This window comes from Pelodiscus sinensis, chromosome W (genome assembly GCF_052426305.1).
Source record: "Pelodiscus sinensis isolate ZL-2025 chromosome W, ASM5242630v1, whole genome shotgun sequence".
In the NCBI taxonomy this organism is placed as follows: domain Eukaryota; kingdom Metazoa; phylum Chordata; order Testudines; family Trionychidae; genus Pelodiscus; species Pelodiscus sinensis.
This window is the reverse complement of record NC_143084.1, coordinates 12905056-12919714: the sequence shown is the minus strand read 5'-3', so window position 1 is coordinate 12919714 and position 14659 is coordinate 12905056. Positions and strand designations below refer to the sequence as shown.

Here is a 14659-nt window from a genome sequence, read left to right as displayed (position 1 = left end):
CCCGGGAGCTTGCCCGGGACCGCAAGAGGCGGGCACCCGCCTGGGCTAATGCAGACATCGTGGACCTCATCCACGATCTCCGCACTAGGCACAGGAAAGTGGCCGTCTAGGGCAGGAGAGCTGCCAGCCTGGCCACCCAGCAGCAGGTGTGCATGAAAATCAAGGGGGTCCACTGAAACCCCCGACCCTGAGCCCTGAGCTTACAATGGCCGTCCTGGGTCAGACCAAAGGTCCATCTAGCCCAGTAGCCTGTCTGCCGACAGTGGCCAACCCTAGGGACCCTGGAGGGGATGGACCGAAGACAGTGACCAAGCCATTTGTCTCGTGCCATCCCTCTCCAGCCTTCCACAAACCTTGGGCAGGGACACCACTCCTACCCCCTGGCTAATAGCACTCCATGGACCCAACCTCCATGACTTGATCTCACTTCCCTTTAAACTCTGTTCCAGTTCTAGCCTTCACAGCCTCCTGCAGCAAGGAGTTCCACAGGTTGACTCTTTGCTTTGTGAAGAACAACTTTCTGTTACTAGTTTGAAGCCTGCTACCCATTCCTTTCCTTTGGTGTCCTCTAGTCCTTCTTTATGGGAACTAATGAAGAACTTTTCTGTATGCACCCTCTCCACCCAACTCCTGCTTTTAGAGACCTCTATCCTATCCCCCCTCAGTCTCCTCTTTTCTAAGCTGAAAAGTCCCAGTCTCTTTAGCCTCTCTTCATATGGGACCTGTTCCCAACCCCTGATAATTTTAGTTGCCCTCCCCTCTCCCAGCCTCTCTCTTCCCCTCTCCCACCTCCTTTTCCCAGTCTCCCCCAGTTTTGTTCAATAAAGAGAGATTCCATTTTTGAACACAATTGTCCTTTATTTTGTACATCAAGAAAAGGGGCTAGGGAAGGGTAAGTGGAAGGAGGTGAGGGAGGAATGGGGTACGAGCCCCCGATGGGGAGGACTGGGCTGGCTCTGCAGGCTTCTGGGGGTGGAAGGTCTCCTGCAGCCCCCCAATTGCCCCCTCTCCCCAGATGGCAGCCTGCGGCAAGTGCAGCCGGGCTGATGGCCGAGTGCTGTGATGTGCCCAGTGTGGGCACTCCAGGCACTCCAAGCCAGGACTGCTTTGCAAGCGGGGCACCCCTGAGAACTGTCTGTCCGGGGTGGGGGTCGGGACCCTTTAAGCACAGCCCTCGGCTAGCCTGAGGCAGCATCTCCACGCTCTAAGTCCTCCTCTGATGCCCTGCCGGCACTGCTTCCGGCCATCCTTAACCCCGCTTCAGGGTCCACTTAATGTGGACATGCTAGTTCGAATTAGCAAAACGCTAATTCGAACTAGTTTTTAGTTCTAGACGCGTTAGTTCGAATTAGCTTAGTTCGAATTAACTAATTCAAACTAAGTTAGTTCGAATTAGCGCTGTAGTGTAGACATACCCTGGGAGGCCCAAGCCAGGTCTCCACCTCTTCAGCAGGGAGCTCTGGGCAGGCCTCTGTCTCCCACAGAGACTGGGACCTGAGTGAGCTCCCTGGCAGAGTTCTTATATCCCTAGCCACACCACCTGGCTTCCTGTCAAGTGAATGGGAGGGGCTAGGCTAGGCCCAAAATGGCTCCCGGAGGGCTTCCTCTGCCTCCAGCTTAGCGTGCGGCCACTCCACCCCACTATAGTGCCAATACAGTAAAATTGGGTAATAACGCTAACACTTTGTTACGAAGAGAACTGATAAGCTTTGGCTAGGCATAGGCTTATACAGGGTGTTATCAGTACAGTCATATGTTATTAAGCAGCATTCCAAGTGCTGTTCCATTTATTCACCTCAGTGAAATAAAAATAGAAAGACCCACTCGCTACAATATTGACCTCCCGTGGTTCAGCAAATTCTCTGGTTCGGCACCAGTCAGGTCCCAAGGGTGCTGGACTAGAAAGGTTCAACCTGTGGATAGTCTCCTGAATTGTGGCACCTCTCCCCTTCAACAATTTAACTGAGTGCAACATAAGTCTGTGGGTTTTTTCCATCTGTCACTAAGGATGTTGAGAGGCGGGTAATTGGGTAATCATGTAGTTGATAAAATTTGTATCAACTACATCAGTGTTTCCCAATTGGTGCTCCGGGGGTTCCTCGGAGCAAAACAAGGGGTTCCGCGAGGAGCCGGCACTCCCCCGCTCCCTCTGAAAGAGAGAGAGAGAGAGAGAGCCAGCTAGCCAGCAGAAGCATGGGCGGCGAGTTGTGTGGGCTCGTGGTGCCCATGCTCCAGCAATATTTGGAGCTGAAGCGGGTCCCGACCCCCTCTCCGTGAGTCCTCCCACCCCGGCCCCAGAGCGTCTCTCCCCTGTCCCGGACCCGTCCCTACCATGCGCAACCTTCACTGAGCTCCCCCTTGCTGGCTGATGCTGCCCTGCACAGCACGCTCAAACCAGTGGGTGGGGAGATGCCCGGATGTGACGTAACATCACGGCCCGGGATTTTAAACTTGCTGGGCGCATGTTGCACCGGATGGCTGAGTTGTAGGTTCCCAGTCCGGGGACAGAGCACAGACTCCGGCCCCGCAAAGTGGAAGGCAGAAGGTACAGTAGAGGGAGAGGAAAAGGGAGAGGGAGGGAAGGTAAGGGGCTTGTGCAGAGGGAAAGGGGAAGGGCTGGGAGAGGAAGGTGCTTGTGCGGAGGTGGAGGGGAAGGGGAAGGCACCAAAGGGACAGAGTAGAGGAGAGACAAATGCCGGGGGCCAAGTGCAGACAATGAGGAAAAAGGCAGGAGGGGAGGTGTCAGTGGGAGGGGGAACAGGGTGATGCTGGGAGGGGACAGAGTAAGGGCATTGGGGGCTAGAGGGGTGAGGGGAGGTGCTGGGAGAAGGCTTGACAGAAGGGGTGGGCATGAGGAAGGCCGGGATGGAGCAAGTCATGTGTGAGGGCACAGAGACATGAGGGGAATGGGGGCAGAGGGTGGTGAGGGGTGGGCATCAGGGAAAAAGGGGGCAGGGGCAGTGAGGGAAGGGGGAGGCACCAGGAGGGTGCAGGGCTAAGGGAAGGTGCAGGTGCCAGGGGATTCTGGGGGTGAAGCATAAGGGCAGACACCTGCAGGGGAGGGACCAGCACCAGAGGAGAGAGGCAGGGCAGGTGTGTAGAGGGAGGTGTTAGAAGAGGAGTAGCTCACATGATCAGAGTGGGGCTACTGGAGGAGTGGGCACAGGGAGGAGAGAAGGGCTGGTGGAGGGGGGCTGGTCGCAGGAGGGCTGAGGGCAGTGAGAAGGGCAGCAGTCAGGACAGCAAAGGAGGGTGAGGAGTCGGGGGGGCAGGAGGCACCAGGGGAGCTGATGGAGCAAGGGGAGGAGACATGGCAGCAGAGGGAAAAGGTAGAGGTTTAAAAATATTTATAAATAACTTGGGTGGCACATCCAAACAAGCCACATGAACTCAATACTGGTGCACAACACAAAATTCATTTTGCTCATGTGAGGAAACTCTTAGGCTATGTCTACACTGGTTGTTTCTTGTGCAAGAACACGTCCACTCTTCCATGTGCGAGCTGTGCTTTTGCACAAGAGCATCTAAGGCAGTGTGGACACTCTCTTGTCCAAGAAAGTGCAGATGGCCATTTTAGCCATCGGGCTTTCTTGCTCAAGAAATTCATGTTGCCTGTCTACACTGGCCTCTTGCGCAAGAATAGTTCCTGAGCGGGAGCATCATAGTTCTTGTGGAAGAAGCCCTGATTTCATACATGAGAACGTCAGTGTACTTGGCAAGAAAACACGGCCAGTGTAGACAGGCAGCAAATTTTTGCGCAAGAGCAGCCACTTTGGCGCAAGATCGTGCCAGTGTAGACACAGCCAAGGGGAGGGAGGAAGGCAGGGGCAGGGAATCAGCACTGGCTCAGCATGTCTACATGGTTTGGGGGAAGGTGCAGGGAAATTGAGCTCAGCTGGGTTGCAGAGTGGGGAGGTCTGGGGAGCTGGGCTGGGCTGGGCGGTGGGGTGGGGAGTGTGTGTGTGTGGAGCTCAGAGCTCAGTTTGACTGCAGGAGGAGGGAGGTGCCAAGAACCGGGGCTAGACTCAAGGGCTACGTCTACACTGGCCCCTTTTCCGGAAGGGGCATGTAAATTTCAGCAGTCGTCGTAGGGAAATCCACGGGGGATTTAAATATCCCCCGCGGCATTTAAATAAAAATGTCCGCCGCTTTTTTCCGGCTTTTAAAAAAGCCGGAAAAGAGCGTCTAGACTGGCCCCGATCCTCCGGAAAAAGCGCCTTTTTCCGGAGGCTCTTATTCTTACTTTGAAGTAAGAATAAGAGCCTCCGGAAAAGGGCACTTTTTCCGGAGGATCGGGGCCAGTCTAGGCGCTCTTTTCCGGCTTTTTTAAAAGCCGGAAAAAAGCGGCGGACATTTTTATTTAAATGCCGCGGGGGATATTTAAATCCCCTGCGGATTTCCCTACGACGACTGGTGAAATTTACATGCCCCTTCCGGAAAAGGGGCCAGTGTAGACGTAGCCAAGGGGAGGGAGGGACAGGGAATCAGCTCTTGGCTCAGCAATTTTGTGGGGCTTGGAGGAGGTGCAGGGAAACGGGGCTCAGCTGTGCTGTGGGGGAAGCATGCAGGGAACCAGTGCAGGGCTCAGCTGGGCTGAGGTGGATGGGGGAAGGCATACAGAACAGACAGGTAGCTCAGCTGGGCTGTGAGGGGCTGCAGGGAACTGGTGCTGCACTCCCTTGGATTGTGGGGGATGGTTTTGGGGGAGGTGCAGGGAACCAGCAGGGGTGGGCAGATCAGTTGGGTTGCAGGGGATAGAGATGCAAAGAAGCCTAGTGGGGAAGGGGGAGGGAGGGAACCAGGAGCCCTCAAATGACCTCCCCTGGTCCAAAAATTCCTCATCTGGGACCAGTCAGGTCCAGAGGGTGCCAGATCAGGGAGGTCCAACTCCTAACCTAGTCCACTCCTTGCAATCTTCCTTGTAACCAGACACCCTACCCCCAATCTGCTCCTGCTCCCTTCCCTTGGCCAGACACCCTACATCCAGCCTGCTTCTGCACCCTACCTACCACCCAGACCTTGCCCCCTTCCGCCCCCCACCTCCTTCCCAGATCCTGCACCCCATCCCTGTCCCACTCCTTGGCAGCCCTGCCATCCACCCTAGCACCGCCCTGGCCCCAGCACCTTGCCTCACACCCCAAGACTCAGCACCACTCACGCTAGCACCCAGCAGCACCCTGTTCCTTGTCCCAGCACCCTGCCGGTCACCCTAGTGCCCAGCAGGACCATGTCCCTGACCCCAGCACCCTGCCACCTGCCTGCCCCAGCACCCCACCACCTGAGCCAGCATCCTTCCACCCAGCAGCACCCTCTCCCCAGCCCCAGCACCCACTAGCACTCTGTCCCCTACCCCCACCAGCACATTTGGGACCACATTAGTGAGGCTTGGGGGGGTTTGGAGGGTTTTTGTTTTGTTTTTTGCATCTCACTTGTGTGGCCCCAACTGACTTTTCTGTGGGTCAGTGACCCTTGACTCAAAATGGTTCCTCACCCCTCTCATAAATAAAGACAATGCTAAAACCTTTTGAGTTCAACTTAATATTTTATTTAAAAATGAAGCCAGGCCAACAAGACCCCAATTGGGGCCAAACCCCCATCTCACTGCAGCATCATAACACTCCTGCACCACCTGACCCCAAATCTGAGCCTATCATACACTGGACCCCCTGTCCTGAGCCTCTCTCATCCCCAAACTCCTGCATCCCCACATCCTCAGTCTTCTGCCACAACACTCCTGCACCATCCACACATCACAAATCTCTGTCCTGAGGCCATCATACTCACAAACTTCTTGCCCTGAGTCCCTCACATACCCAGCCCAAACTCCTGCCCCCTCACATCCACAAGCCCTGTGTCACGGGGGAACCACCCCCCGCCCATCTAGCCCCGTAGGAATGTGGGGTAAGGGAGCCCGCGTTCAGTTCACAGAGGGGCTCCCCACTACCCCTGACCCCTTTTCTCTTGGCCTATAGGGCGTAGTAGGGTTCTCTTATAACGGGGTCGAGCCCCGCTATGACCAGGACCCTGCTACTTAACCCCCGTGGCCTCCTTCCCCCCCCCCCCCCCCCCCGAGGTCCCCGTCTCGGAGCTCCCTCTAGTCCAGCTCTCACCAGTCTGAGGACACTGTCCAGGTCGGGGTGTCACTCCCGTGGTCTTGCGTCACCCGGTTGCCCTTCTGCGGCCTGGGGTGTGGTCAGTCCCGGCTCGGGCTCTCTGCCGCGGTTCTCAGCGCGCCCCCTCTTGTCTGGGGGGGCGGGTAGGGAGGTGCTGTCCGGGTCCTCTGCTCGCCCACTGCCTCCACAGTCCGGCGGCCCCTCCCTGTGGCCTCCGCCCCTCCTCGGCGTCCTCCGCCGCCGTTTCCTGCTTGCGGGCGCGTTCCCCCTTTCAGGTGTGCCGGGGCCACGTTTAAAAGCGGCTCCCAGCTTGCCGCGCATGCGTGGCAATGCAGCCAGCGCTTCCCCGGTTCTTCGCTCGCCACGCGAGCTGCCTGCCCGCCTGGCCGTGGCACGAGTGACGGGGCCAGCCCATCACACCCTGGCTTGCTCAGCACCCCAACCTTCCACCTGAACTCAACACTCCCCAGCCTGGAGCCCCCTCCCCGAGCCAACAGCCCCTTCTCCTGCATCCAAATTCCCTCCCAGAGCTTGTACTTCTCACCCCTTCCCACCCCCAAATCCCTCATTTCCACCCCACACCTCACTCTCACTAGGTTGAGACAGGTATAAGGGCTGGGGATAGCAAGTGATGGAGAGGAGGGGAACAGAGCGGATGAGGCCTCATGGAAGGGAGGTGGGGGGGGGTCTCGGGGAAGGAATGTGATTTTCATGAATTGGTGGGTCCCTCTCTCCTCCTGCCCCCCCTCCCTTTTTTTTTTTTTTTTTTTTTTTTGCTTGACAAACCTAGGGGTTCCTTGAAATTTTGAAAAGCTGAAAAGGGTTCCTCAGCCATGTCATGATTATGAGGGTTAGCCAGCAGCCTGGGGATTAAGGGGTTAACTACACCTAGCCAGTAGGAATGTAGGTGGGACTTTTCAAAATGGGACAAAGGAATTTGGGTTTTTTTCTTTTCTCCCTTTTGTCTCTCGGAGAGTTCTCTGCAGCTACAGAGAGGGACAAGCATGTCTCTCTCTCTCCAAGACATCATTCTTCATTTTCTGTAAGTAGGGTAAAGTTTAGGTAGTTTCGTTAGGTTTTATTGTGTTATGGATTGGGTATGGGATCTGAGATCTGGCACTGCTTAAAAGATGTTTTGGCTTTTCTTTGTAACTAAGTTCTAGGCCCATGGAGTTTCTCCATGAGTATATTTTGTTACCTTCCTCTCCAGTCATTATACTTGCAACCAGAATATTGTTGTACTAATAAAAGTTCTTTCTTTTCTTTTATTAACCTGGCAGTGGTTAATGGTGTGCCCTGATTTTTGTTTTAGGGGGAAGATTTCCCAAATGATCTTTCCCCTGGTTTCTTTAGCAACATTTGGGTGGTGGCAGCGGAAGTTTTATTCCCAAGATCTAGGTTTTTAAGATCTTGGGGGAAGTTTTATACCAAAGCCTGGTAGAGAAGGCTTTGGGGTACACTTGCTGGCCCCCACTTCTGCATTTATCAAGCCAAATAAAAATTGGGAAACACTGAACTACATGATTAGTTGATAAGGGAAGGTGCTCAGAAGGAGCTACCCCCACTGCGGCTCTGCAGTTTAAATGTTGTATGAGCTGAGCGCTCAGGCAGCCTGGCTTCTACTACATTTAAACTGCAGAGTCACAGCAGGGTAGCTCCTTGACCCGGTGCAAGCTGGGACCAAGCCAGGGGACAGGGGCTGCTGTGAACAGAGGCTGCTCTGGCAGCAGCCCCTGTCTGTGACCAGCCCTAGCTGGTACCCCCACCCTGCTGCCGCTGATAGAGGCAGGTGGGTGGGTGGGGGAGGTGTCACTTCAGAGATGGTGCTGGGGGGGAGCCAGCTTTTGAGCCAGCTTCACCCAGCACCAGCTCCTGCTTCCACCCCCCCCCCCCTTGCTGCCTCAAGTGGCTCCATGCTTGTTGTAATTAAAGAGTAATTTAGTTTACTGTGTCATGTAGGAGAGACAATGAAATGGCCTCATTTCCCCCAATTTGTTGACTGAAGAAGTTGACCTAATTGGTATTTCAGGCTTGGTGTGTGTGCGAGGTTGAGTGATTCCAAAGTGCAGTACTGGTTTCATTCAGGGTTGGCATATGTTGGCAGAGTGGTTTGGGAAAAGCTTGCTCAGAACCAGCTACACTAGGCCAGAGCTGTTACTATTTCTCTCATATCTGAGTAGTAAAACTGGATCACAAACTTAAACTTCACACAACATTTAGAACACACACATGCACATTCACACACACTTGGTTCTTATCTGCTATTGGGTAGCCACCCCAACTCCAAGAAACACCAATACACCTTAGTATGCAGTCTTTGATATCTCAGCATCTGACTAGGAAGTGCTGTGAATACTTGATCTTAATCCTTCACTCCCACATGCTGACTTGAATCCAAGGGGAATTTTTGTCAATATTCTAATTTATTTTAGTGCCATTATAACCATTTTGTAAAAACCATTTATTATTGGGCTCAATGTTCACCAGGCCTTTTATGGTGGATCTTTTAGATTCAGTGTCTCAAATGGAGAGGCAGAATGGCATTTAATGGTTGTTCTCAGCAGGGGAAAAGAACCTGTGGTGGTAAAGGGCTTTTTATTTTGTGGGGGTTTTCCTTCTAATTTATTTTTTCTTATATTTTTTAAGATAATCTGCCACTAAGTTCTCCAATAATTTGACTCATTAAAAGAAAAACACTCTTTACCCTTTTTAGGAAAATAGCAATTAATTAAAAAAATAAAGCAGAGTTGAATGACTCTTTTCTTTTTTAATTAGCAATGATCCAAGAAGGCTGCATTGAGGGTGGAGGCTTGAATTCAATGGTACAGAATTCCAAATGGCTGACATCCAGCGAGATCCATCTGATAGCATGGGATTTTGGCCATGTTAAGCAGTGGATTTTTTAAAAAAGTGGGTTAGCATTCTCATGAGACTTTCCTCCATTCTTGTCAAGTCTTGCATTTTTCTATGAAATTTCAGCTGCCAGAACTGGAAAGAAGGATCCTTACCACCTTTTTTTTCCTTTTTAAATTCAAACCAGGGAGGAAAATCATTAGCCATTGATTTCAATTTGGAGATTTAAATATCTTGCTCGTGCAAATTATGGCACTTTAGATTTTATGTTTTCTTTCTTAATTGCAAGCAGTCCTACATATAAAATTCAGATCTGAATCTGGATTTTCTTCTCCCTAAAATTCTAATGCGTTTTGGACTAATCCATGTCATTGTCATTTTTTTAAATCTTGTTTTATATCCTAAAATGGGAATATTAGTCAACAGTTTTCTAAAAATTTGTAATAGGTATGAACAACCACTGTGGGTCGAGATTTCAGCAGCTCCTAAGTCACTTAGGTTATGTCTCCATTGCAAATAGACACCCACATCTGGCCCATGCCAATTGACTCAGGCTGCAGAGCTGTTTAATTGCAGTGTAGTGGAGGGCTACGTCTACACTGGCCCCTTTTCCGAAAGGGGCATGCTAATTTCACAGGTCGTAATAGGGAAATCCTTTGAAGTAGGAATAAGAGATCCTCCGGAAAAGGGCGCTTTTTCCGGAGGATCGGGGCCAGTGTAGACGCTCTTTTCCGGCTTTTCTACAAGCCGGAAAAAAGCGGCGGACATTTTTATTTAAATGCCGCGGGGGATATTTAAATCCCCCGCGGATTTCCCTATTACGACCTGTGAAATTAACATGCCTCTTTCAGAAAAGGGGCCAGTGTAGACGTAGCCGAGATGTTTGGGATGGGGCTTCAGCCTGAGCTCTGGGACCCTCCCACCTTGCAGGGTCCTAGAGCCCCAGGTCTACACAGCAATTAAACATCTCCTCAGCCTAAGCCCCAGGAGTCAGCTGTGAGCTTTTAATTGTAGTATAGACATACTTTTAGGCTGCTGTGTAAATTGCAGCTTGTGTGTTTAGGTACAGGTGTTTCTCTTAAAACTATTCTAGTCTCTTATGGGTCATGGAGAGAATTCAGAATTCCAACGCTCTGTTTATTTCCTTCACTTTATTACTAAGACCGTGTTTTTTTTTTTTTTTTAAAGATAATTTTCCTCAGACTCACCAAACCTGCTGTCCAAATCACTTTGTTGACTCTGCAGTTTCAAGGGCAGAAGGGTCATAAATCCTGCTGGTAGCACTGCAGATGTTTTTGTGGCTGTCAGTGATGCTGGTATACAAAGAACACACTAAACCCAACAGAGGTATGTTGAGTTCCCCCTGTTAGAAACTGCAGGAAGGGGTGGTGGAGAATCAGGGGGGCCGACAGAATTGTCGGGTCCTTGGGCAAGGTAGGGGGGGAGCCTGGTGATGGAAAACATTAGGGGCGTCTCCACTGACGTGTCCAGAAAACAAAAGGTGTCACACCCCAAGCAAATAAAATTTTGCACAGTGTGGCTGTGTCCAGACTCAGGGGTTTTTTCGAAAAAACTTCACCTGCGTCTAGACTGCAGCCGCGTTCTTTCGAAATTAAATCGAAAGAATGCGGCTTTTCTTTCAACGGTGGTAAACCTAATTCCACGAGGAAGAACGCCTTCTTTCGAAAGTGCTCTTTCGAAAGAAGGCGTTCTTGAAAGCAAACAGGCTTTTTAGAAAGAGAACATCCAGACTCACTGGGTGCTTTCTTTCGAAAAAGCGGCTTGCTTTTTCGAAATTCTGCGTGCCGTCTAGACGCTCTCTTTCGAAAGAGGCTTGCAGTCTAGACATAGCCTGTGCTGCTAGATCTAGGGATGTTAGAATTTAACCAGTTAACCAATAAGATGATGCTTATCTGTTAATATTATCGGTTAAACTCTACCCCGCAGCTAGCTCTGTGGGAGCAGGGCTGGCAGGGACTGGTGGTCCTGCTCCTAGGGAGGCTTCACTGCGGGCTCTGCAGTATGAAGTTCATTTAAGCTGTACACTGCAGATCACTCAGTGCGTGTAAATGCTAAGATGACTTTTTACATCCCTAGTTAGATCTGCTTCAAATTGTGCCATGCTGAATTCTATTAGCATTTGAAACTGGTACCAGAACACACACGAGTGAAAACTCAGCTACATAGCAAGGTGGGGAAGAGCTATTGAGGGTGTGGGGGTCCTCCAAACTCTGAGGCAACTGGCTGGGGGGGTGCTCAGCTGCCATGGTGCTCAGCATAGTATAAATGCCTACACACACATAACCAAGTATCAGAGGGGTAGCCATGTTAGTCTGAATCTGCAAAAGCAACAAGGAGTCCTGTGGCACCTTAGGGTATGTCTACACTACAGCGCTAATTCGAACTAAGCTAATTCGAACTAACGGATCCAGACTAAAAAACTAGTTTGAATTAGCGTTTTGCTAATTCGAACTAGCATGTCCACATTAAGTGGACCCTGAACAGGGCTTAAGGATGGCCGGAAGCAGTGCCGGCAGGGCATCAGAGGAGGACTTAGAGCGTGGAGATGCTGTCTCAGGCTAGCCGAGGGCTGCGCTTAAAGGGACCCAACCCCCACCCCGGACAGACAGTTCTCAGGGGTGCCCCGCTTGCAAAGCAGTCCTGGCTTGGATTGCCCGGAGTACCCACACTGGGCACATCACAGCACTCGGCCATCAGCCCGGCTGCACTTGCCGCAGGCTGCCATCTGGGGAGAGGGGGCAATTGGGGGGCTGCAGGAGAGCTTCCACCCCCAGAAGCCCGCAGAGCCAGCCCAGTCCTCCCCATCGGGGGCTCGTACCCCATTCCTCCCTCACCTCCTTCCACTTACCCTTCCCTAGCCCCTTTTCTTGATGTACAAAATAAAGGACAATTGTGGTCAAAAATAGAATCTGTCTTTATTGAACAAAACTGGGGGAGACTGGGAAAAGGAGGTGGGAGAGGGGAAGAGAGAGGCTGGGAGAGGGGAGGGCAACTAAAATGATCAGAGGTTTGGAACAGGTGCCATATGAAGAGAGGCTAAAGAGACTGGGACTTTTCAGTTTAGAAAAGAGGAGACTGAGGGGGATAGGATAGAGGTCTCTAAAAGCAGGGGTTGGGTGGAGAGGGTGCATACAGAAAAGTTCTTCATTAGTTCCCATAAAGAAGGACTAGAGGACACCAAAGGAAAGGAATGGGTAGCAGGCTTCAAACTAGTAACAGAAAGTTGTTCGTCACAAAGCAAAGAGTCAACCTGTGGAACTCCTTGCTGCAGGAGGCTGTGAAGGCTAGAACTAGAACAGCGTTTAAAGGGAAGTGAGATCAAGTCATGGAGGTTGGGTCCATGGAGTGCTATTAGCCAGGGGGTAGGAGTGGTGTCCCTGCCCAAAGTTTGTGGAAGGCTGGAGATGGATGGCACGAGACAAATGGCTTGGTCACTGTCTTCGGTCCATCCCCTCCAGGGTCCCTAGGGTTGGCCGCTGTCGGCAGACAGGCTACTGGGCTAGATGGACCTTTGGTCTGACCCAGTACGGCCATTGTAAGCTCAGGGTCGGGGGTCTCAGTGGACCACCTTGATTTTCATGCACACCTGCTCCTGGGTGGCCAGGCTGGCAGCTCTCCTGCCCTAGCTGGCCACTTTCCTGTGCCTAGTGCGGAGATCGTGGATGAGGTCCACGATGTCCGCACTAGCCCAGGTGGGTGCCCGCCTCTTGTGGTCCCGGGCAAGCTCCCGGGAGCCGCCAGCCTGGTCCCGGGAAGAGGGGGAGGGCTGGGGGGCATCGGGTGGGTGGCTCGATCCGTGCCAGGTGCAGGGTCTGCTGGCTGGGTGCTGGCAGGCTTGCACCTGGCACGGGCACCATAGCCAGCCCGTGCCCCTTTAAGGGCTCCGGGGCCGGGAGGGGGGCAGACGAGTTTCCCTGGTGTTGGCCAGAGTGGCCACCAGGGAAAGCTGGGGAGGGCTAGCCTCACACTAGTTCGAATTAAGGGGCTACACAGCCCTTAATTCCAACTAGTAAGTTCGAACTAGGCTTAATCCTCGTAAAATGAGGTTTACCTAGTTCGAACTAAGCGCTCCGCTAGTTTGAATTAAGTTCGAACTAGCGGTTTGCATGTGTAGCGCCTAGCAAAGTTAATTCGAACTAACGGCTGTTAGTTTGAATTAACTTTGTAGTGTAGACATACCCTGAGGGGCAGGGACGTGCTGTGGGGGGGAAGGGGGCACGACTGGGAAGGTGGGGAAAGGGACCATTCCTCTCTGCAAGCCTGAAGGCGGAGGAGGGTGCTAGAGGGAGGAGCAGGGATGCGAGGGAAGGGGGGGTGGTCGCGATCGGGGGAGGGGGGATGGGGAAAGCAACCACTCCCTCCCGCTAGATTCTTGGGAGGGAGGGAGGGCATTGGAAAGGGAAGGGCATGAAATGGGTAACCAAGGGGGAAGGTGGGAAAGGCAACCACTGCTCCCTGCAAGGCTGGAGGCAGAGGAGGAGGGCGCTGGCAGGACAGGACAGGGGTGAGGCTACAGGTGCAGGGCGGGGGCCGGCTCCTCTGGCTGCACTGGGAAAGGGGGGGGTCTATGACAACAGGAAAGGGGGGTGCAATGAACGGGGGGGGCACTAACTAAATGGGAGGGAAGGGGCACGAGCGCTCGGGGAGGGAGCCAGGGCGCACTGGGCAGTAGGCAGGGGGCTAATGGGAGGCTGGGGGGAGGGAGCGAACAGGAGCAGTGGGAGCTGGGGTTGGTGGAGCACTGAGGAGGGTAGCAGCTTGAAGGGCAGGGCAAACAGCACAACAAACTGACCAGTGGTGAGGGAGGGGCAGACCAGGGAACTGCATGGAGATCAGGCGGGGCAGGCAAACAAACTTTCAGGGGCAGGATGGGGCAGGCAACAAACTAAGTGCCAGGGAGGGCTGTAGCAGGGAGGGAGGGAAAGGCCAACTGGGCTGCTAAGGCAGGGCAGGCTGCAGGGAGGCCAGCTACTGTGGTGGGGAAGCAAGGGGGCAAGGCAAGGGGTGGGGAAGGCCCCCCCAGCCAAATGTAGCTGAGGGAGGGGGGCCATGTCCAAGGGGTGGGGAGCATGCCCACAAGCACTCATGGGGCTCAGTCTCTCGCCCAGGACCAGGCCCTCGCGAGGATCCAAAGTGCCGAGGAAGGTGGCCGCCTGCCGATAAAAGGTGACCTGGTCCGGGCCCGCGTTCGGGGCGTAGACATTGACCAGGTTCAACGTCAGCCCCTCCACGCGGGCCCGGACGTGCAGCAGGCGGCCCGGGACAACCTCGGCGGTCCCCAGCACCTCGGGCCGTAGGGCAGGGGAGAACAGGGTGACCACCCCGGCTGAGTGAGCGCTGAGGTGGCTAAAATACACCCCGTCCCCCCACTCCAGCCGCCAGCCAGCCTCGACGGCTGGAGTCGTGTGGGTCTCCTGCAGGAAAACCACCGAGTACCCCCCCTCCCGAAGGAAGGAGAGCACCCGGCTCCTGCGGAGACCCGCCCTACAGCCCCGGGCGTTCAGTGTCGCGATGGTGGTATACTTCATAATGAGGTCTGGGGTGGATCCTCGCGGGCAGGCGGGTTGTCGGCCTGCCTCAGGCCCTGTAGCAGACCGCACTCTGCCCCGAAGGTCAGGCGCGTGTCTCGGAATCTGCGGGTCCAGCGGTAGGCCGCGCCGTCCTGCCTATTG

The 14659-nt window shown here is 53.5% G+C and overlaps 1 protein-coding gene across 6 annotated transcripts in view; it reads left to right on the top strand.

Moving 5' to 3' along the window:
- The window catches only part of LOC102460042 (hypermethylated in cancer 2 protein), a 186886-nt gene that overhangs the window by 137128 nt on the left and 35099 nt on the right, over positions 1 to 14659 (top strand). The window contains exon 3 of one of the 6 annotated variants that reach the window (XM_075897817.2): positions 10155 to 10313. The exons of the other annotated variants lie outside the window; for them this stretch is intronic. The gene's annotated coding sequence lies outside the window, so the exon portion shown is untranslated. The remainder of the gene's footprint in view (positions 1 to 10154; positions 10314 to 14659) is intronic. 6 annotated transcript variants of the gene reach the window in all.